The following is a 25,589-nucleotide window of genomic DNA, read 5'->3' as shown; positions in this document are numbered from 1 at the left end:
AGTGACAAATAAATCTTGAAATTCATAGCTTTGGAGCAACAAAGAAGAAATAGTAAAATATTAAAAGCCTAGGTGAATTACAGTTTTAAAGTGCTTTATTTAATCATATTACTCTAGGACTATTGATTATTTCTACCATGTAATGATCTATAATCATCTTAATGCCAAAAGATACCATCACTTGTGTTTTTCAGCTTTATTTATCCTGCAGTCATTTATATGAACAAATCCCTTAGAAGCATAAAGTAGTGAAGAATAAATAATTATAATAAAAATATAATCCAGTATACTAATAATAAAACCTATGGCCATGTGTGGCCCTTTCATGTAGTAAACCTTCAGTAGTAAAATCTTCCGAGAGAGTGAAATGCCAATGGATGACCTCCAACATTAGGTTGAGCTCTTTGCTTTCTTAATACTGATGTATATATCTGCTTCATTCGAAATGGAGATTATTTTATATTAGAATAGATACTGTGAATCTTTTAGCCAAGAAGATTCGAGCACATACAGTTGTAAATTCCAAAAATTTTTACTTTTGGAGCCCAAATGCAATAATATTCTTTGAAATGCATGCTAATATGTAGCATCCTAATCATAAAAAAAATGTGTATGTACATGTGAATCGATTACAGGCATTAACAAGATTCATAATATTTAAATGATACAATGCATGTCTGGCATGAAATGATTTACATTGTCAAAGATATTCTCCACTTTTTACTTTTTAATAAGTAAGAGGTGGAGATGGCTAAAAGTCCTGGAATGCATCTAATAGTTTTGTTTGCTTTTTTTCTCTGTTTTCTGGAACATAGTTTCCAAATTTCAAAAATAAGAAAACAATGTTTGTCATGGCAGTTACCACTGACTGAAAAGCATTTATCATTTCCGATATTTTAAAAATAATTCTCACATTGTCATTTCACAGTCATTCTGGTCTCCCCAATGTAACATAATGAATTTTCAAATATTTAAGCATCTCTACAAAGCTGGCTACACTTACCATGAATGCTATGAAGACTAGATACAATGTTTATTACCTTGATTTAGGTGCTCTCACAAGTCTAAATTTAGTCATCAAATTGTATTTATTAAATATGTGCAGTTTTTTGTATATCAGACCTCAAGAAAACCAGAGGAAAAAAAGACTAGATCCAATTCTTGAACATTTTCCTAGAGGCATTTAGAAAGAAAGAAACTTCTTTGTGGCACCTCATGGTTGCCTAATTATAGCTTTTATGGCTTCAGATAATTTCAGATATTTTAAAGTTGCTCATTGGCTTTCAATGAGAGTAATCCTCATAAATGTACATTTATCTACATCCACATATATTTTCTATAACAGATATTGTATGTACATATTGATTCTAATTAATGTCTCCTTAAAATTCCCTTTTCAAGTTTCCGAATAGACTTTGAAAATACAATGTGATTGACATATCAAGTATTTAGAACAAAATTGGTAAAATTTTTGAAGTTATGAATTTCTATTATTGTTTATTGGTTACTTATTTCATTCAGTCTATTAGTTATTATATTCACACATATCTTTTCCAAAATACAGAATAAAAATTAATAGGTAAATAGCAGTACACCTGTCTAGAAATCATGCAATTCTTTTTCTTCTACTGATTTGCGATTGTATTACTCGGAGGGTGGACCGGTAATTTCTTAAAATTTTTAATTAAATAGTCCTAAATTTAAAACTTCTAAGAAATAATATTTAGTTAACCAGCAACAGTCACCTTTTACTAAGTTCCCCCATCTCCATAAAAAAATTTTTTGAAAAAAAAAGTGGACATAATCTCCTGCTCTTTCTCTAAAGAACATTTCTTCATGTTGCTTAATTCCCTCTAGAAACATTTTTTTGATAAAATATACTCCAATAGTTAATGGTGATGATAATAATAATAGTTATTCTTATTGTTTGATTTTGTTTTGGGGGGTTGCTTTTTTTTATTGTTTTGTTTTGTTTTCATGTTTCTCACTGCCTCTGATCAGGTTTTTATTCAAAATTAGCTGTCCAAAGTGATTTGACTTTTACGGAATAAACTAATTTCAGTTTACGCCACAGGCTTCTTTTCTTCTGTGGTGGGTTTCTTTTCCATGGATTTCTTCTCAGCTGCGGTTTCTTGGCAGCTGCAGCCTTTTTTCCCCACCACAGACTTCTTGCCTGGAACTCCCTTCTTATCTGATTTGGCTTCTGCTGCTCTATTTACCTGGATCTTGTGATTCTGGCCTGGGGAAGAATGGTGTTCCGGCGTGGTCTTCGTGTGTGGGTTTAGCTTCAATCTAATTCTCAGGTTCAGTGGATTTCCTCTGTAGGACTCTATGATAAATCTTCTTGCCTGGTGCTCAGAGGGCTCTTTGGATCTCTGGGCTTTTCACGATTCTACTAAGGTCTGTATTGAGCCTCTTGTGCATGGGAAAGTTGTAGTTACTTTGAGAGAGGCAGCTTTACGCCAAGTGCCATACAGATCATCTAACTTGCTGAAAGCACTTTCAGTCCAAATGCCGAGATGGCCCACGTGCCCACCAGGAGGAAGTTTCAAAATGTTCAGTTTGCTTACATTAAGCAGAGTAATCCCTGGGATATTTCCAAAGGCTTTGATGATGCCATTGTCCTCATTGTAGATGATGAAAAGTCCCCTGAACTGGATAGGACAACCGTTCCTCATTATGCCTTTGCCAGCTCTCATTCGCTGAGGCATAGACCTTTTTAATATCATTCCAGGCCTTAAGTGTCAAAATAGCCTCCTTGGTCTTCTTGTAGCCTTCAACTTTATCTTCAACCACCAAAGGAAGTTTAGGAACTTCCTCAATAAAATGACCTTTAGACATGCCCAGTGCTGGTGAGGCCGAGGCAGCCAGGGCAGAGCAAATCACAGATCACTTCTGTGTTGTGTTCACTCTGTAGTGCCAACGGCGCCAGGTTTGGGTTGATGCAAACATGCGGCCCCGCGACACATAGCGCCAAGAGCATCCCAGCCAAAACAATGAATCCTGCCGTCTCGAACTCTGGGAATTCGAGCCACTGCTCTGCCAGTGTCCCATGACTCAGCGCTGATTTGACGACCTGCTAATTCACTGACAGCATAGGGCTCTCTATTGTTTTTGCGTAAGTTGGTGTGAACAAAGTTCACAACATCTGGTCGAATGGGAGCCTCGAACACAGCTGGCACAGTGACATTTTTGCCAGATGATTCCTTCTTTCGGAGTACACCGATATCAGTGGACGAGCACACGCCACGGCGGGAGAGGAGAGGACCACGCCCTTTTCCTGTGCCTCCCACAGGAAAAGGTTGATTTTGTTTTCAATGTAACTACCGTCATTGAAAGGCCTGGAAGAAATGCTAAGATCACAAAACCAATCAACAACACGACAATGCATTTTCATATTAGTAAATTCAGATTTTTTAAAAATATCAAATTTTTCCAACTTTCAAACTAAAATTTAAACACATTTTTACCAGGATCAGTTATGGCTCATTTAAGTTGCATTGGTTATGCTTTGGTTTCAAGAAAGCTAAGGCTTACTTCAGAAAGATATTTACATTTTCAAAGAAAGTACATTTTACACACACACACACACACACACACACACACACACACACACACCCCTCAAATGAACTGTCAGAGTAAGATGTAAATGAATGTTACTAATGTCATCCTCTGTCTGATTCCTGATGCCATTAGTGGGATTTTTCTCTCTTTTTCGCAGATTGGATCTCTTAATTTCTGGCCCTTGTACAAGTGTAGGGTATTTCTGACAACTTTAAAATATTTATAAACCAAATCCAAACTGCCCTAGGCCATGGTGACCTCAGACCTCTTATCCTGTATCTATTCAGAGTTCCGTAGAAAACCAAAACAGTCTATTTTGTATGAAATAACACAACATTTTTGAGACAGAATTAACTGATTTAAATGATGAATTCATAATATCTAGTTTCAGAATTCATCCAATTGTCTACTCTGTAGTGACCATGAAATCCTAAAGGACTATTTATATATCCTTATAAAGGTTTCGTAAAGAGATAAAGTTCAGCTTATTTGCCATTTATGTTAGAAATCAACTCTCTCTTTAGAAGCCAACTCACTGGGGTTGGTATAATCAATCCAAAGAATGTGAATAAATATATAGCAGTAACTAAAACTCGATCAGTAAATTAGCCAGGTGAAATTAGTAGTCCATTGACTCAGATTTGTCCAGGGGCTGGCTCCCCTTCCACCAAAAAATAAAATAAAAAAATACTATAAAATAAAAAAAACAAACAAATAAATAAACAAAATTTATTTGGTCTATAAATGTTTTTAAATTAAAGTAGTTTCCAAGGTTTAAAATTACAAGATTTTACAAGAAAACCAGAAAATCAAAAAGTGCATCACTCCAGGCTGGCCAAGTAACAAACCCCTGGAGCTAGATAGGAGTGCTCCCTCTAAGCAGATCCCGGTTCTCTCTCTGCAGAGAGTTCTCACCAGAGTGCTTTGCTCTTTTATGCTATCCCTGGAGGCATCTGAATTTGCGTCCTGAGGCATTTGATTTGGAATCATGAAATCTGGTGTAGCAATGAATTTTGAGACTGTTTTCAATCTGCTATACATGTCTGATTTTTATATTTTTTATTTAATAGGTGTATGTTTATAAATTTACTGTTCAAGAAGTAATTCATAGTGAAAAGTAATTTGTGCAAAGGATAGATTGCCATTAGGTAGCTAGGCTGTTTCCATGTGTACATTTTGACAATTCTGCTTATATCAGATATTATCCTTCTGTTTTTTATAACTATATTAACAAAAGTATCTCTAATAGAAAAGTAAAATAAAACATCAATATTCGCATGTTACAGGTTATTTATCTATAGCAAACTTAAATACACACACACACACACACACACGCCTTTTTTGGTAATAACTTCAAATAGAGAGAGAATCCCTGGGTTCTTTTCTCTTTTCTCCTTTCTTCAGTTTTTGAAATGTTCCAGGGCCTATCTGGTTTCACCAGGGATAACATTCCTCATGGTCCTCCTCATAATGTTCATAATTTGTACTTGATACTATGCCTCTCTAACTTGGCAAGGGTGTGGGGGGAAAGGAAAAAAATGTTCTTGGACTGTTTGGAGAATTCCCTCATCTTCTGCTCCAGATGGCCCTAGCACAAAAACCAGATTATGATGACGTGGGTCCCTATGAACTCTTTGGCAAGAAAACTAGTCCAATCATAAAAGGAAATTGTTCTCTTTATTTGTAATGGAGAAACAATCTATTCACTCTACAATCTCACCTACAATAACTAATAACTTTTAGGTTATGGTTGCAATTTACCTAAAGCAGCATTTCTCTCCTGTTTGAGTCCTGAGTAAACTTTGCTCACGTACCACTCTTTAGTAAGACTGTTTGGTGGTTTGTTTGTTTGTTTGTTTAAAAATGCAATATCTTTACATAGAAAAAATATTTTAAATCAACTCAAGGAAGCTTAACTGCTTCTTGGACATTATGGTTTTGTTATACATAAAGATGGGACGCTTGTGCATAGATACCTAGGTCTTCTCTACTCCAAATTGAAAAGTGAACAAAATGTTTCTTCCTCTTTCTCCCTCTCCCCTCTGCTTAGTATGCATGGACCCCTCATCATGCTCACTGCATTCAGATCTCCTGGGCAATATGCCTTGCTCTTGATTTTATTTTTCCCTACATCTCAAAATTTCTTCTACTGCTTGCCCTTTTTAAGGGCTCTGACATCTGGTTTGTTCATTGAAATTAACTTAATACATTTGTTTGAGTAATTTAATAGATTATAAAAGGGCCAGTGGCAGATACAGTTTGGTTCAAATAATCTTTCAAATCGCTCTATATATGCAAGTATCTGCCAAAACAATATTGGTTCTAGTGGCACCTATTTTAAGCTCTAAAAGCAAGTAAGGAGGTAATGTAAGCATAAATTCATTGGGGGGAAAAAAAATTTACAAATATAGTACAGATCTCATTTTAGTGAGAGAATGGGGAATCACTAATTGATACCTTGATTTAACTTATGGTTCAATGCTATTGTAGGTACTATGGTTGCAGCCTGGAGTCTCAGTTTCTAAGGTGACTTCTGAACTTGACATATTTCAGAGCATAGACTGTCATATTTGTCAAGCTCTATCCACTATGCTTGGCACAGTGCAGCTTCTAATCTGCTTCCTATCACTGTGAAATAGTGAAAAATATTTCTTTTTATATACAAAATTCTATATAACTTAATATAAGTGAAATACAGTCTTTATGTCCGTTTCATTTACTTAGTGTGAATGTTTGAGATTTATCCATGTTGTTGCAGGTATCAGTAGTTTACTACTTTTTAGTGCTGAATAGCATTTCATTGTATATATCACCATTTGTTTATTCATTCACCAATAACTAGACATTTGATTGTTTCCAGTTTCAGCTATTAAAAATAAATTTTCTATAAACATTTGCATACAAGTCTTTATGTGGACATATGCATTAATTTTTCTCAGTTAAACACGAATAGAGGTGGTAAGCAATGTAACAGTGTATATTTAACTTTATAAGAAACTCCCAAACTGCCTTCTAACCTAACTGTGGAAAATAGACGTTAAGGTGGCCTCCATGATCCTTTCCTTCTGGTGTTCATGCTCTTTTATAACTTCCACTATTGAGTGTGGACAAGACTTATGACTTACTGCTAATGAATAGAATATGACAAATGGAAGAGATGTCATTCCCATCAACACATTACCTTGTATAAGACTCTGTATTGCTAGTAGACTCATGCTTTATCTCCCTTGCTAATTTTGAAGAAACAAGCTACCACGGATTCTATAGCAACACATAAATTAACTGCCAAAAACCCAAGGGAGTTGGAAAAGGGCCCAAGCCTCAAATGAGAACTGAGCCCTGGCCACACACTGATGCAGTCTTGTGAGACCCTAAAAAGAAGACACTAATAAGCCATAGCCCAGACTTATGACCTATAGAAACGGTAAAATAATTCATGTGTTATTTTTAACCATTGTCTGTGGTAATTTGTCACACAGCCATAGTAGATTAGTACAGTAGCTGTATCACTTTGTATTCCCACCATCAATGTGCATTCCAGTTGCTCCACATCCTTGATTGGATATTGTCGATCTTTTCCATTTTAACCATTCCAATCTACTTTACAAAAACTTTATCGATTTCTATAAAAAAGCCTGCTTAGATTTTAATTAGGATGGCAACAGATTTACAGATGAATTTAGGAAGAATTGACATCCTAACAATATTGAGTATTCTGATGAATGAGCCTGGTCTATCTCTCCATTTATTTAAATCTTCTTTAATTTCTCAAAACAGTCTTTGCAGTTTTCATTATTCAAGTCAGTCACCTGGATACATCATGTTAAATTTATCCCTAAATCATTCCGACTTTTAATGCTAGTTTCAATGATATTTAAATTTTTAAATTTATAAACAGTTTATTTCCTGGTACATACAAATAAAAATGATTTTTGTACATTGACCTGGTACTCTGCTACCTTGTAGGCTTTAGATTTTATCTGTGGCTTCCTTGCACTTTCAACATTTGTTTGGGTGGGCTTAGGGTAGCCTTCACTCTAGGGATAGTTTAGCCCTACGTGGCTCTTTCACAGTTTCCATTGAATTCCCTGAGTGAACATTAAGAACGATCCCGTCTGTGAGCCTAGGAAAGTGTTCAGCTTAAAGACCCCGATCTCTCTTTGCTCCCATGCATGCAAAGACTCAAGAGAACTCTTATGCAGAATTTTGAAGCTTTTTTCCTGAAGACCTCCTCTTCTCTGGAACTCTGGTTTGCAACTCCCAGGTGCCTTAGCCTACCTGAACTCCAATCTCTGTGTTGTCAATTCACCAAGAATCCAATTCTGCCCTCCATGTTTTACAGTGTGAATGTGCCTCCAGGCAGAAAGCCAGGCAATTATAGAGTTTACCCATTTTCGTTTCACTTAATGTTCCTAAACTGCCTTTTGTCTAATATTTTAAAATAGTTCTTTTAGACATTTAATCTAGTTTCAGGCAGAAATGTAAATCTAATCCCTGTTACTATATTATGGCAAGAAGTGTACATCTCTGCTTTGTGTCTTAAACTTTAAATTCTCCAATTTGATCTTTTTCTCTTTTTTTTTTTTTCACATTACTCATAATTTCTGGTCAACCCGATACTATTTTTTGCATGCTAACAGAATTGACAAAATACGACCACACTGAAAATTGATGAGTATGCAGCTATTAGGCATTTCTTTCAGATATCAACAAATAAAATAGACCAAAAAATAAGTAAAGTTATGGAGAATTTTAATAATACATTTAATAGCTTTAATTTTATTTATAGAGAACTTCCTACCAACAACAGAAAATATACATTCTTTTAAAACACACACGAAACATTAAAAAGATAACCATTTGGCCTCAACATAATCTCAATTATTCCAAAAAGCATAATCCATACAGATTATAATTCTAGTAATAATGTAATAAATTTTGTAATGAACAATAATAAATAGCTAAAAACATACATTCGTCTGGAATTTGAACATGTGCTTTGAAATAACTCTTGTGTTAAAGAAGCCCTCAAAAAACAATTACAGATAATAATAGAGTTGTTTCACATAGAAATTTAACTTCTGCAGATTCAAATATGCTTACTTATATGAGAAAAAAGAATGAGAGTTATAAATAACAATATAAATAATGTGGTCGATTCTGACTGCCATTCCTTTCAAAGAGCAGATGCATGTGAGAAGGGAGAATGTTCTGCTGCTTCAGCTCCACTGCTCTTCATGATGTGAATATTACACCCTATTGAATAGAGTACATGTTTTAAAGAAACATTAAGGTACCTTCCACTGTTGGTAATGACAGACCAGGTAATTAGAACCAAATCACCTAGTGAAGCCAACCAGAGGATTTACCATAAAGTTAATAAAGTTTAGTTTTCAAGGCTCCTTGCTTCCATGTTTCCTCTCAAGGTCCTGTACTTAATTTTGTATTCTTTTTCTTAAAGAGTGACCCACAAATTGTATAAGTTTCAAGCTCCACAAAACATAGTAGCCAACCAAAAAAATATTAAAGTTCAAAATGGTAGCGACAGTGTCTGGAGAGTACAGAAATCCAAGTACACCTGGTCTTCAGTGCTCCTTCTGTGAAGGAGACATTTTCAGGTCTAGAAAAAACTTTGAGAAGCTGAGGAGAGGAGTACTTTTGACAATGTCTTCAATATAGAGCAATAAAAGCTGGAGTCCAGGGTTTGACAAGAGAGGGTGGTCCTGGCAAACAACCTTAAGGGCCACATGTTAGTTGTAAGAACAGACAGAAAGTAATGCAACCTTTGAAAGCACTGCAGCAAGCTGTAAGTCACCTGAGTTGCACAGAAATCCTCAGACTTTGAAATTTACTTAAGGTCATCTGTTTTGCTTGTGTCCCAAACGCTTGACAAAAGTGAGAAGAAATTATCTTTGAAGGAAGATAACTTCATTTTAGACTTCAAATTATTTCTACAAATTATTTTTCAAATAGAACATCTCATACACAGCCAAAGATGAGGGGAAAAGACAATATAAGCAACAATCAACACAATAGATGACGAAATAGATTTATCAGCACACTAGTAAATGAAATTACCAGATACAAACTGTAAAATAACTATGCTTACTATGGTCTTGGAATTAAAAGCATAATCTCCAAGTGTCAGCTGAGAACTAGAAATTATTAAAAGTGACATAGCCTATGTTTTTAAAAACTAGAAATTGTAGAGCTCACAGTGCACACAGGAAAATAAGAACCCCCTGGATAGTACTATAGCAAATAAGACACACACATGGAGAGAAGTGGAGAAATGAGAGAAAGATCAAAACGAGCTGCCTTCTTCAGGGCAGATCACTTTCTGGCCTATACAGATCTTGTTGAGGACAAAATGGTCTTCAAGTCCATTTGTTATTATGACAATCTTATAGAGAAGTCGACTCTTACTCTCTTACTCCCAATCCTAATTTGGGTTTACAAAAGCACTCTGCCATGTAATATCAAGGATTTACCCTTGGTCTAGTCAGCTATGATTAGAGGAGATCTGCATTTTGAGATCTACCCAAAACACAAAGGTGAGGGCATGCATGCTGTAATTGGAAATACAGGACCTGAAGACTCTCAGACTCTTACTCTAAGATTTTTTTCATGACTGCAATTTTGCCTTAAATTTCATTATATAATTAGAAATTTCAAAGGATATTTCACTATCTTTTTAAAAATTTTCCAGAATGTCACCCTTTTTATGAAATACTAAATATGTTCATTGTTGGCGGGTTTTCTGTTTTCTTACTTAAAGAAAGAACTCCATGTCATATAACTAAGAGACTTTTATTTTGTAGCCTCATTCCCCCTCTATCTAACCATTAAGTATTTCCTTAAGGTTTTACCCTACACTCACTCCGCAGGCAACCTCTTCCATGATGAGAGCTTCAAAAACTACCTATATGCAGTAATCCCACATATAATCACTAGTCGAGATCACTCCTCTTATTTTTGAAATATTTAAATTATCCATCTCAAAGTAATTTAAGATGTTAATGACAGAGGAAAACAGTGTATGTGGAAAGCCTCTGAATGAACTTCACAATTTTTCTGTAAATCTAAAAATTTTTAGCTTTTCAGTTTTAAAATAAACTTTATGAAAAATATTGACAACCAAATTTAAGAATTCAATAGATAAAATGGAAAAACAGGTGGTAAAGGAACTAATAATGTTTATTCAGTGCCAGAAAATGAGTATCATCCTATACAGAGTTGTAAGAAAAAAGTAATCTGATCTAAGTATTTTATGCTCACCCAAGTTATCATCTAAATTAAAGACAAAAAAATCCTTGATTCTCCTGGAAAACAAAAGTGAGAAAACAAAATCTAGCTTTAAAAAATTTTTTTAATTTTACATTCAGGAAAAAAATACTTTATTATTGATCTATTCTTGCATAAAAATATCACCCCAAAACTTTCAGCTTAGAACAAACATGTATAATGTAACAATTTCTGTGGGTCAAGAATTTGGAGGTGGCTTAACTGAGAGGTTCTGACCCAGCATTTCTCATGAGTCAAGATGTTGGTCAGGGCTCAGTCATGTGAAAGCTTGACTCTGGCTGGGGGGGTCTGCTGGAGGGTAATTCACCGGCTGTTGGCAATGGACTCAGTTTCTTGCTACTATTCCCAGGAGGCCCCAATTTTTCATCAAGTAGATATTTTCCAAGGGCTGCTCGGAAGCATCAAGAATGAGTGGTCTAAGAGAGAGAGAGAGAAACACAGAAGCCCCAGTGCGTTAAAGGCCTAATCTCAGATGTTACTTGTCAAGGAGTGGGGTTGAGGAGGGAGGATAAGGTGAGTTAATTTCACCTCTTATTGGAAGAAATATGAAAAAAATTGTGGACATATTTTAAAATCTCTGGTGGAAACAAGTACCAAAGTATTAATTTACTTATATTTAAAATTAGGGAGTTCATCAATATCTAAGAATTTTTAATTTAGTTAAAATTTTACTTTAATTCCTAATGAATTTGTAGTCTTCTTTCCCCTCAAAGTATATTTTAGAAACTAACATATCTCATGATAAAAAAAACTTTATGTGAAGTTAACAATTATTTCAGTTTAATTTCATTTTCTTTTTCTTCTGTTACATTCAAATAAAATTAATTTAATATAACATGTATGAAATTTATGAAATTATTTCTATATATCTCTACAGTCCTTTATTTTTCCATCTACAGATGTGAATAGAGAAATGTCTATAATGCTATTTACCTAGTAATTTATTCTATTTCTAGGTGATGCAATGTTTTTTTTGACTTTCTAATTTTCATTGCTCTGTTTTACTTGAGCAAACTTCTGACCCTGTGGGTTTACTTTCTCAGAGTTTACATAATCTCCAGTCCAAAGGCTTTATGCCAGGTACTGACATCAGAAAATGCCTTGTAATGAATAGGACAAACAGAGACTTACGGACATTGACAATGGACTAATGGTTACCAGAGGCGGGGAGAGGGTGGAGGTAGGTGGTGGTGGGGGGAATTTAAATCATTTCTTCAATTAAAAAAACTCAAGGACCCACTAGATTTGTAATAATATGTCAAGAAATGATTTGTAACATGATGTATCTGAATTATTGTAATAATATGTTGGATTATTAATAACATTATTAAATAAGATATAAAATTTTTTTTAAATGCCTTATAAGATTTTGCTTAAAGAGACAGGACCAATCAGACAACATTCCTGGTGTGAGGAGGGTGCAAATTAGCAAAGATAAAACTATATTAGCTTTCTCCAGGGTGATATCTGACCATCCCCAGAAAAAGAACACTTCATGTGATTTCCCACAACATCTTCTTGCTCTAGCCCTTCTTTTGAATTAAAATTCATGTAGGCAGAATAAATATGAAGCTTACTGTTATTATCTGACTATTCATGACCCTGGTTTTATTTTATTTATTTTCTTTTGTTTTACTTTTTTGTTCTCTTGATTCCCAATACCAGCTTCATTCTCCAACCCCTCTATCTATCCTAAAATAAATCTTAATCAGGGTTAAAACTTTAAAAACATCCTGTAGATATCAGTTGGATAACATTTTAATTAAGCATCTTACATCTTTTTAAAATGAAATTTGCATATATTTTCTTCTCTTGCACTTTAATAATTCTGTTTTGATATTAAGGCTGCATTAATACAGCTTATTTTTCTATTCTTAGAAACACCTTGCTTGAAATATTGATTATTAATTCTGAAAACTTTGCCTCAGTTGTCGTTGTAGTATACACTTGATGAGATCTGTGAAGAAGAGGTAGGTGTGAATCCTCCCTGTGTCTCCTAAACATTCTACATCCTCACATTAGCCCACATTTCGCATCTCCCAATTTGTTAACATTTTTAGCTGAATTCTTCTTATCAGATTGTGTGGTGTCAAGGTAAATAAGCGTTCATGTCCTTTCTCTCCTTGGAAGTTTCTATCTTTCCTTAGATTTCAAGTTAGTTACCCTAAGACCTAATCTGTCTGTTGCATTCACAAGTTGTGATTTTGTAGTTATTTGATTTTTTGTTGTTGTTGTAAGGGTAGGAGTGGTGCACTTTCCAGCTCTCTTCATCCTTAACAGAAACCAGAAGTCCACTCTTCTGTTCTGATTGCTTCTCAAGTCAAAGTCAAGTTCTAGGTTCAAATGTAAATACCCTGAAGGAATCTATAGTATGCAATATAGGTTCCACTTTTATATTTGACCTTATTTGTATGTCTATATTTATTATATTGCATGATATATATATTTTTATAATCCTCAAATTCTTTATGAAATTGGTGATCAATAAACAAAGAGATACATAGAAAGGTCTATCTGCTTTTCCATTCTTTCCTCTTTTAAAGAGAATTCCAGCTTTCCCACTCAGTTTCTTCTCTTGTTTTTTGAGGGGTGGTATCCCTTGTCAACACTTTTATTTGAAATAAAAAAAACAAGAAGAAAGGAAAAGGGAAGAGAGACAGGAGTCATACAAACTAAAACTAGGGTAAGAGTTTCTGATAATTATTAAAGACAAAACATGGAAGCATCTTAGATATGTGAAGAAAGAAAGAGCAAGAGAAAGAATTTATTAACACCATTGTGGAACACGTATTTCTGCATGGTATATAAAGTAGACAAATAGATTATTTTAAAATTTCTTTTTGGCTGTGGAATTTTTTTTATCTGAGAGGGGGTGATGCATGTCATGTCATGGCTTTATCATATTGTCCAAATAAATAGCTAAATAACCTAAGATTTCTTTCATCTTTAAGATGCATTGTTCTAAATACATAATGTTCCCTCCCATTAAGTGACATATCTGCTGCAATAGAAGTGATTTTTTAAAACATGTGCTTTGGAGATTTCCCTTATTTCTAAAAACTACTCTAATAATGATTAAATGAAAGGATATATGCACTGTTACACAGAGATTCCTTCTCTAGTAATCTAACCCACAAAAGCAATAGTATAATATCAGTAAAAAGATATTTATTTCATTATTTTGTCTAAAACAAAAACCTAGAAACAATCTAATGTTCGGTAAAAGAGAAAGGCTGAATAAATTATGATGTGTCATATAAAGTGAATATTATATAAGAATTAAACAGAACGTGCTATATTTATATATTAATTTAGAAATTTGTGTCTATCGTATTCTTACTAGAAAAAGCAACACAGTGAGTATTAAGTATAGCATATTTTATTTTTCTAAAACTATGCAAATATATATTAGCAGATATATATGCATGAATATCGAAAAATAGGAACTAATACCAAATTTAAAATGGCAATTATTTCTAGAAGTTGCAACTGAAGAAAGGAAGAAACAAAGAGGAGGTAGACATGCCCTTTATTCATGTATTTTTTAATGGACCTATTTTCTATCTACCTTCAGCCTGTGGAGAAAGTCTTACATCTCTTAGCTTTAAATACATACTATCTATACACTGACATTTCCAGATTTATATGTCTTCAGCCCTAAACCTTCCCTGAACTTCAGATTTATATACCTAACTACTTGTATAATACCTTTATTTGAGAACTTAATAGCAATACAAAATTGAGCCTCTGGTCTTCATCTTTCCTTCACCAGCCGTCTCCTGGCTCCCCTCCCCTACAAAAAATAACCAACCCTGTTCCAACCACTTTAGACCCATGAAAAGAGTAGTCATGGTGTTAGCCTGGAAACTATGCATGGGACCAATAGCATGGGCTTCTCATGGGGGCTGAATATCTGACTTGTCGGGAATGAAGTCTGATGTTAATTGCTCAATGTGTTATCAATCAGCCATTTGGTGGCAACCTAATTTAATCAAGCTATGTCTTCCCTGGAGTGCATTTATGTATTAGGGTAAACTAAGGCATAACTAATACTTCAAAACTGCCCCTGAATGAGGCTGAAGCTGCCCTTCGGAAGCCTAAAGGAGCATCTATTTAGCTTCAACCCTTTCTCTGTCTTGCTTTCATCACTCTTATTGGTTTCTCCTGGGAGCACTTTCTTAATAAATCACTTGCACAGGAAATCTTGGGTTAGGATCTGCTTCTGGGATTTCAGCTTGGGACTCTTATTACCACTGGCAAGCCTGTTGCTCTTCCACTGGCCCCATCTCCTCAGGGTATACTTACTGCCTTCAGCGTGAAGCTCCAGCACTAGCAGCACAGGAATCCCGGTAAGTGTCTGAAATTACTACCTAGTACTAATTAATACTAAATTATGACCTCTACCTAATACTGTATAATTCATTAACACGTAGAGCTGCAAATATCCCTATGAAGACAACCTTGTGCCTTAGAATATTTCCTCCAAATCCAGTAGTGACTTATAGGAAGTTTTATTTTTAAAGGTCACATTAATTTCTCCTGACGTGTTAGGTGCAAAGCATCTGAAACTCATACATGGGGCCCTTACTAATATGCAACTTAAAAAAGAAATTTTTAATTTTTAAAAATAGTTAATTTTAAAAAGTACCGTGCTAAATGTTTCTGATACTGTTGACCTACCAGCAACCAAAATATAGGTATGAAGATTTTACCATCTGAAAATAAATGTTAGCAATGAATAATTGCTCTGGTTTTTAAGACTGTTTTAAATAATTACCACATATCACTCTGTTGTACCTTATTTGCTAAAAGAACATTCACATTTTATTTTTCTTAATTCGAACCTTGGTTTAAGAAAAAGCATACTTGGGAATGGAACTAGGATAACTTTGGATTCACTTTCTCAGCTAAACTGATTTTTTCATGTTTTAATTACTCCCTAATTTTTCTATTATTGCTGCATGTCCTAAAATAAATTTTCCATCTGTTCTTTCCATGTTTGATTGTCATGTTGGTTCCCTTTGAAACCGCTAAACAAGCAGCTTTTTTAATCGTAGTTTGTGTCTGTGATGCATTTCAATGCTTCCTCTGCATATAGAAAATGCACTTGCTTGTTAAAAATACAGATAGATTGAATATAACTAGATAATTCCATTTGTGGATGTAGATTGTACCCTGCAGCAGTTTTATTCCCACATTTAGAAAATTCTGGTGAAATGAACAATTTCTGGGAAAAGTGATTAAAAGGGAATAGCAAACATCTGTGCATGTTTCCTCCAAATTTTTCTCCAACTTTTCTCAGGCTCTCAAAAGTTTTCAGTTCAATTTAAAAAGGAATAGTGCATGTTTGTGAAGGAAAAAAAAGATAAACCAAAAACATAACAACATATTCTATAATCAAACACCTTTCTTAAAAAATAAGGAAACATGTTGCTACATGAATGTTTTATACTTCTGAATAACAAATTTACATTAAGGTGTTCAGAATAACAAGGAGTTCGGAATTTTACAAGTATATAATATTAAATGATAGTTAAAAGTATAAAATTAAGATTTTTTTACTATTATACTAAAAAATACATATATAATAATAAAGGAATACATATTTTTCAATAAGAAATTGAAAAATTCAATTTTTCAATTGAAAAATTGAATTTTACTAATAGGAAAATCCTATAGCTTGACTCTATGACTTAAGGAAGGCCATGGTCCATTGATTGTTAAGCTACTATTTTCACCATTCAAAATGTATTATGAATATAAAGTAGAACCAACTCTACTTTTAGGAGAGAAAACTAGTAAATTTGGAGAGAAGATGATTTGGCCACATACTATAGAAGGCTTAAAAATATCAGTATCTTTTAGTGTAGTAAGTTCATTACAAGCAAGTTTTTCTAAGAAAATGATCAGAAGTTCATACAAATACATGTTCAATGATATTCATTTCAATGTTATTTCTGATGGTACACAGTGTAAATAAATCATTTGACTGAAGGAAATTAAAAATTAGTATATGTCTATGAATGGATAATAATTTAGCAGTCAAAAACATTTTAGGGGAACATCTGATCTCTTATAAATGTTCACAAAATAAAAAAATGAAGTTATAAAATAATATATAATTATAATTTATTAATATAAATGCAGAAAAATTATGGCCAGATTATACAAAAAATGTTAACAGTGGTTTTCTTTGCTATGAATTTACTGGTAATTTTTGTTCTTTACATGTATGTATTTTCCAAATTTCTCCCATAATATTACTTTTTAACTGAAGGAAAACTACAAAAATTATACTTTAAGCTTTTTATGTTGTAATGCTAAACCACTACTTTATACGTATATCAAGGAGATGATTGAAGACTAGCTTAATCAATAGGATTGGTGTGGAAAGAAAAGTGCAAGCATGTGACTTTAAGTTAGAGTGAAATATGCTGGGAAGAAGTCAGGAGTTCTTAGTATTGTTTAATTTTTAGAGTAGTTTTTCACATGAAGAGGCTGAGAAACTGTTACCTTTTCACCTCTAATTTTAAACAGAAATGCGTGTGTGCAACCTGAATCTATGGGATGATATTTCTGTACTCCAGTCCTGTCAATCCCTCACCTTTCCAGAACACTAAACCAATAAAGTGAATTATTTTCAAGAATAACGAAACAGAGAAAATGTGATCCACAAATTGACTTCTTTGTTCTGCCAATTGACTAAGTGACACTTAGTCATCTCTAAGTGCCTGGAGAAAATAAAAGGCATTTCTTTTCTGAAGCTGATGAACAATTAGGCAATTGTAAAGCATTGAACGACAAAGTGGAGAATGCAGGGTAATATTGTTTTATGCATCTTCCCTCCCTTTCTCTTTTTATTTTTATTTTTGGAAAAGAAATGCTCGAGGCAGATATTTTAGTCTCTCTCCTGCTATCTAGCTTTTAAAATAATGATGAACATTTGTATGGCTAACGTAGAAGAATACACGCCATGGTTCAAATACAGAGTTGTTTTCTGAGTTTACCAGCACATTGTTAAGGGGGGAAAATGCTTCCAGGGTTCTTAACTTTGTTCAAAGTTCAGAAAGTCTCGTAAGTCCTTTCAAATTTTATTCTCTGCAAGAACAAGTTTTTTGCATTGGGGATGAAAGTACACTGCTGTTCGCAATATTAATTATCTTTCAAACTCAGCTGAAGATAGTTACAGGGAATCCTCTCTAAAACTACGAAGGCTTTGAAAGATGTCAATTTTAAAGGATTGTCTTTGGTTCCTAAAAATAAGATAGATCTTTTTTTTTTATCAAGTTATTACTAACAAAAGCTATATTATGTGGAATCATATAAAGCCATGTACTTGTTTTACATCATCCCTCAATTGATACATTCACATGTATAAGTATGTATACATATTTATATTTGATGACAATTATTAAGAGTAAACTACTGTGTAAAGCAACATAACTAAACTCTGCAATGACCACCCCCCTCCCCGACTGTTATAAACACAAATGCTGGAAAAAAATATAATAAACAAGTAGACCCACTATAAATGCTCTTTTGCCACAAAGGGACCGACCAAACTCAAAGAATAGTAGTAAACATTTGGCAGTTCACAAAGTATTAGATACTGAATACAAGTTAAAGCGAATAGGGCTGTGTTATGAAAATCTTAGGAACATAGAAGGTATGTCCTTAAGTCTGAATCATAATGGAAGGTTTTTAAAAAGTACAATTTAAGAATAATAACAGAATAAAAACAGAAAATTTTAACAATCCTAAAAGAGCAGAGGCAAAAGAAGCAAATATAGAACATAGTATATGCAAAACTCAATATAATAGAAATAAGTTCAAATAACAGTAATCACAATAAATTATAAACTTAATCGACAGAAGACATTCTCAAAAATAAGCCCAGATGATATTGGAATAAAAGATCTTTCCAAAAATGGAAAGGATCATAGAACCAATTCAAGTATTTTTGACAAAAAAAGGAGAGACATTTCCAAGTGGAAAGGACCCATAAAAATGGAGCAGTATACACATATACCAAATTATATTGTCATGAAATTTTTGAACACTGGGGGAAAAGAAAAGTTTCCAAAGGAGAGGAAAATATATTTCATACAACAAATGAAGAAAGCAGACCTCTGAATAGTAGCACTGGAGGCTAATGGAGGTTCTGCTTACAAAATGGGAGAAAATATTTATAAATTATATATCTGATAAAGAGTTAATATCTAGAATAGATAAAGAACTCCTACAATTCAACAACAAAAAAATAACACCATTAAAAAATGGGCAGAGGACTTGAATAGATATTTCTTCAAAGATGGTATATAAATGGCTAACAAGCATGGGAAAAGATGCTCAATATCACTAATTATTAGAGAAATGCAAATCAAAACCACAGTGAGCTATCACCTCATACCTAGTAGATGTCTGCTGCCAAAAAAAAGCAGAAATTAACAAGTACTAGTGAAAATGTGGAGGAAATAGAACCCTTGTGTGCTGTTAGTAGAAATGTAAAATGGTACAGCTACTATGGTAACAGTTTGGAGTTTCCTCAAAAAATTAAAATAGAATTACCATATGATTCAGTCATTCCCCTCATGAGTGTATATATCCAAAACTGAACTGAAAACAAAGTCTCAAAGAGTTATTTACACACCCATGTTTATGACAGCATTTTTTACTATAGCCAAGAGGTGAAAACAATACAATTTCATTGGTAAATGAATGGATTAAAAAATGTGGTATATCATTCAGCTATAAAAAGAAGAAAAGATAATAAGTGAAATAAACCAGTCACAAAAAAGATAAATACTGTGTGATTCCACTTATATGACTAGAGTAATCAAGCATAGAAATAAGTAGAATGATGGTTTCCAGAAGCTGGAAGGAGGGGGAAATGGGGAGTTGTTATTCAATGGGTATAGACTTTCAGTTTTGCAAGATTTAAAAGTTCTGAAGATCCATTGCACAACAATATGAATATACTTAACACTACTAAACTATACATTTAATGATTAAGATGGTGAATTGGACATTTTATGGGTTTATTTTACCACAATTTTTTTAAATTATTCTTTTAAAAATGGAAGTTCTGTTCAAGGTAGAAAAAGTATACTCTACCCTAGCTCTACAAATTAATACAACTAAAATCCTTGGACATAATGCATGGCACAGCTGACAACAAAAAATAAATGATAATATCACTGAAAGTACCACTGAACTAGCAGTGAGTTAAAAGATTTTTTTCCCTTTTGTATTTCCTGGCTTGGATGCAAATGTAGCCCGAAACTCAATACATCACATCAGATACAGGCAGAAAGAGCTCCAAGAGAAGCTCTTTATTTACGTTATGAGAATTGGAAAAATGGACCCCTCTGTGTCAAAAAGAATGAGCAAATAACATATTTTTAATTTCCATGCTATTTTTTTTTTCCGTTCTCTACTGTCTTAGCCCCTAAGCTGTCCCACAGTAGCAGTAGTAGAAACAGCAGTGGCAGCTGGGCAGATAGATGCCTGAAACTTCAAGGGAGAGAACACATCTCTGATCAGAAGTCCTGTGGTTGCAAGAGCATAGGAAGAATCCCCATTGCTTTCCTCCCTTTTTATCATTTTGCCCTGGAGGCATGCACATTAATGGGAAGTGCAGGACAAAACCAGGAAGCAAAAACTCCAACAGAGAACCAGGAAGAGAAGCCTTCTGAGAACTGGAAAGTCTTGGAGAGATTGTAGAGAGGAGGGAGCTCAAGGAAGCAATCCTATAAAGTTGTGTGTGGACTCCGCTCACTCCTGATCTGTGTGTGCATGGATATTACTCTTAATCACATGGATATTACTCATAATCTCACAGCAAAGGCTTTGAGAATGAAACTGCAATTTAGTCATGCCCCAGGTTCTAGACTGACCCCTGTGCGGTGCACATGTGAGAATGGCACCTCAAAGACTTTGAAAACCGAGTCTTTAAAAATTGCCTACTAAAGAAAACAAATAATGAAAAATCAACATTTTCTATAGGATTTAAACAAGATCCAGAGTCTCATTCAAAAAGGCAAGGATACAATACAAAGATATTGGAATTATCAAATACTTTAAAGCAGCTATTAAAACCGTGTTCTAGGAAGTAAAGGTAAACATTCTTAAAATATATAGAAAAATCAAAAGTCTTAACAGAGATAGTACATATTAAAAAATGGAAATTTTAGAACTAAAAAATAAAAATAAATTGTCCTGGATGGGCTCAAGAGCATAATGAAAATAAGAGGGGAAAGATCAATGAACTTAAAGATAGATCAATAGAAATTATCCAGTCCAAGAGATAGAAAGAAAAAGATTGTAAAACTTGAAGAATCAAAGATCAGTGGCACAATTTTTTACAAAGGTCTAATATTTATTTAATTGTATTTCCAGATATAAAGGAAAAAAGTGCAGAACAAAATATTTCAAAGTATAATGGCTGAAACTTACCAAATTTGGTGAAAAATGTAAACTTAGACTTTTAGAATGCCCACAGACACCAAAGATGATACAGACAGAGAAATATATTTCAATATACATCATAAGCAAACTACTGAAAACTAAAGAGAAAGTATCATGAAAGTAGCCATAGAAAAATGAAATATTACTAAATTTAACTGCAAATTTTGTATCATAATACATGAAAGACTGAAAGAAACAGCAATGTTTTAAAGCAGGAGTCCCCAGCTCCCAGTCCACAGACCGGTCGGTCATTGGCCTGTTAGTAACCAGGCCGCACAATAGGAGGTGAGAGACAGGCTAGTGAGGGAAGCTTAATCTGTATTTGCAGCCACTCCCCTGCGCTAGCATCACTACCTCAGCTCCACATCAGATCATCAGGCATTAGATTCTCATAGGAGCACCCTGGTGCCTGGTGCCAAAAAAGTTGAGGACTGCTGTTTTAAAGCACTGAAAGATAAAACTATAAACCCATAATTCTATATTTTGTGAAAATATTATTCAAGAATAAAGGTAAAAAGACATTCTCGGATGAATTAAAAACTAAGAATTTTTTGCAAGCAAATATAATCCAAAAGAATTGCTTTAAAAGCGTAATTAAAAATTAAACAACACATTTCTATATAATCCGAAGTTCAAAGAGGAAGTCTCAAGAAAAACTAGAAAACATTCTGAACTATACAAATATGAAAATACATAAAAATTTGTGGGATGCAATTGAAACAGTGATTAGATGAAAAATTATAGCATTAAATGATTTCTATTAGAAAAGAAAAAAGGACTCAAGCCCAAATCTAAGCTTCACTTTAAGAAACAAATAAAACAAAAAGCTGAAAGTAAGGAGGAAACAAAATGGATTCAAGCAGAAATCAGTGAAATTGAAAGAAGAAAAACAAAAATAATAAAAGTAATAGCTGATTCTTTGGAAGGATCAATAAAACAAATACACTTCAATCTATACTAATAAAGGCAGAAAGAGAGACTAAAACCAAAAGACAGATGCAGGATAGAGGAGGACACAAAGTATCAAAATCAGGAAAGAAAGGATATCACCACAGACACTAAAGACATAAAAAGAATTATAAGAGAATACTATGAACAGATCCACGCTTGTAAATTTGACAACTTATGTGGTTATGGTTAACCAATTCCTTGAAAGCCACAAACTAGGAATACTTGCATATAAAAATAAATGATTTGAATTGTCATATCTTTTATAGTAATTTAAGGGGGAGAGGAGGAGCTCCTTCAGGCCCGAATGATTTCACTAGAAAATTGTACTTAAAAAAGAAATAACACCGATTTTACACATTTGCTTCCAGAAAATACAAGAGGTGTGAGAACTTCTCAAATCACTTGATGAAGGCCAAAACCAGACAAAAACAGGCAAGAAAGCATAACTACAGACAAATATCCTTCACAAATATAAACACACAAAATTTTAACAAAATATTTGTAAATGGAATTCAGCAATGTGTAAGAAGAAAGATACATCATGACCAAATGGAATTTCTCATTCAATATTTGAAAAACAGTGATTTAGTTTATTATATTAATAGACTAAGAATAAAAACCACATGTTCACATTTAATTGATGCATACAAGGCATTTGATAAAAATGCAACACCTAATCATAATAAAACACAGCAAACTAGGGGTAGAAGGTAACTTTCCTAACCTGACTAAGGCATCTACAAATAAGTCAACAGCTAACATCATACTTAGTGGTTAAAAACTGACCACAGTCTCCCTAAAATTAGGAACAAGGCCTTGATGTCCAGTCTCATCACTCTTATTCAACATTGAACAGCAAGTATTATCCAGTGCAGTATGACAAGAAAAACAAATAAAAGTAATAGAGACTAAAAGAAAAGAAACAAAACAGTTTCTATTTACTGACAACATGGTTGCTTACTCTGAAGATTTTAAGGTATTTACAAAAAAATCTAGAACCAATAAGTTCAAAAAAAAAAAAAAGATGAGACATGCCATGTTTATGGATTACATTGAGAAGACTCAACATAATTAGGATTAAATTCTCCCCAAATTGATTTATGGATATAACCCAATTTTAATTGAAACCTCAGTAGAAATGTTTGTAGTTATAGATAAGTTGATTCTAAAATGTACATGGGAAAGATAAGTAATTAAATAACTAAAACAATTTTGAAAATAAATGAGTCTGGAAGGTGTGAATAAATTAAATAACACCCTAAGTAGTCAGTTCAGTTCAACAAAGATGTGATGAGAGATGATACCATATCAAACAGTTTGGTAAAAAATGAACAGTATTTTGTAGTCTACCAACTAATTGAGAATAGTGACAACGAAGTTTTAGTTATTTATTTCAATGTAACGTCAATGCAGCTTTCCCTAGCTACTGATCTAAAATTGCAACTTTCTCCTTCCAAAAAATTTTCTACCTCATTTCTTGGTTTACACTCTGAATCATTATCTAATATACAATGTTTGCTTATTTATCTTGATTGTCTCTTCCTCTAGGATTTATGTTCTATGAGGTTGGAAATTTTTATCTGATTTGCTTACTGGCACCCAGAACAGTGTCTAAAATAGAGTAGGTGTTTATAAATTCTTGAATAAATAAATAAACAAAGCTAAACTTATTGGTACATAGTTTTCAAAAACATAAAATTTACATGTGGTATTGCATATGTATAGTATGCATATATAATTCCATTACATTTGCCATACATACAGTACAAAATTCTTACTGAAGTGTAAGTGCATCCAAGTTATGCTTCTATGGCAAAAATTTTATTTTCTCTGTATTATTGAAATGTTTTTGTGGTTTTTTTTTTTTTGGTAGCTATCAATATATCAATAGAGTTATTTGTGAAATAAAATAAGCAATAGAATGTGTGAGAGAATGATTGTATTATTGGTCCATTTCTTTACCCTTCCATAATTCAACACCCTCTGCCATGTTAATTTGAAGCCCCTTCTACCACTCAATACTGAGCTTAACCATGTGACTTTCTTTGGCCATTTAATGTTAACAGATGTGACACAAGCCATGGCTTCTCTGCCTTTGCTATGAGACCATAACTGGGCAAGTCTTAAAAGAACAAAACATGAGAAAAAAAGCTGAGTCATCCTACTTGTCCCAGCTGTGGCCATCATAGATCAGTCAAGTCAGACAACCCAAATATTTGAGTGACAGCAATTATGATCAGTCTCCTAACCAACCAGCTCACATATGTGGCAATAAATGATTATTATTGTAGGTTCTGTGATTGTTATACAACATTACTATGGCTATAAAAGACAGGTAGAGAATGGTTTACAATGTTGGCAAGATATATCTTATGCTTTAGAGATTTTGTTCAAAATAACAGCATATTTTGGGACACAGTAATTCAGACAACATTTTAAGGTAAAATTCTAGTATTTCTAAAGAAAATAGAAGTCTTGTAGACAGTTAAGTTTTAAAATGAGAAACTACTGATTTTAAACACCTTTCTCAAGCAAGCTCTTAAGATGGCTAGATGTTACTTGTGTAAATTAACTCTCAAATAGTCTTATTACTAATTACCTGGAAAAATATTGATTTTCCTGGTCTGGTTTCAAGTATAATCTTTTGTTTTGAGGAATATTACAGTTAGGTTAAATATTTTATTTGATATTGGTAAGACATAAAAATTTCAAATAAGCAAAGAAGGTCGATTTCTTTTGCTGAATTATATTACCAATTTATGAATCCCATTCTTCAGTAAAATCACAGAAAAAAGCTTATGTGATGATCAAAGATTTTGATAGAATAACTATGATATCGATACAAATTTGATTATGTATCTTAGTGTAAGTGGTGTTGCTCAACTGTGCATGCTGAAGTATTATAAACCTCTACATTTTAGCTTTAGAGAACAGATTTTCATGTAGTTACTAATGTCAGCCCCATGATCAAAGATCAAAACCAAAGTAATACCTAAATGAACAAACTGGTCACAGTTTAAACTTACACCAGCATGAAAACTCTTAAGAAATTTGGTTGGATCTGAATTTGACGAGATGATTCTACAGACTTTGGGAAAATTTAGGATCTATTATATTTACAACTTTCTCAGTGTGTAATACTGCAAGTATATTTTATAGTCCATTCCATGTTATATCAGCTAAAGGTAGATAAAATAAGTTTTTTACTTAGTTTCTGACATTTTTGTTTTCATTTAACTGGGTCTTATAGAATAACTGTGTTATGAAATTACATAACACAATTATGTAATACAGTATTTTGT

At 33.4% G+C, this 25,589-nt stretch overlaps 1 pseudogene; it reads right to left on the bottom strand.

Annotated features, from left to right (window-relative positions):
• Window positions 1-1,950: 1,950 nt before the first annotated feature.
• LOC105304714 lies at window positions 1,951-3,391 on the bottom strand (annotated as a pseudogene).
• Window positions 3,392-25,589: the final 22,198 nt, after the last annotated feature.

This window comes from Pteropus vampyrus, unplaced genomic scaffold (genome assembly GCF_000151845.1).
Source record: "Pteropus vampyrus isolate Shadow unplaced genomic scaffold, Pvam_2.0 Scaffold11, whole genome shotgun sequence".
Taxonomy (NCBI): Eukaryota; Metazoa; Chordata; class Mammalia; order Chiroptera; family Pteropodidae; genus Pteropus; species Pteropus vampyrus.
This window is presented reverse-complemented; position numbering and strand designations above follow the sequence as displayed.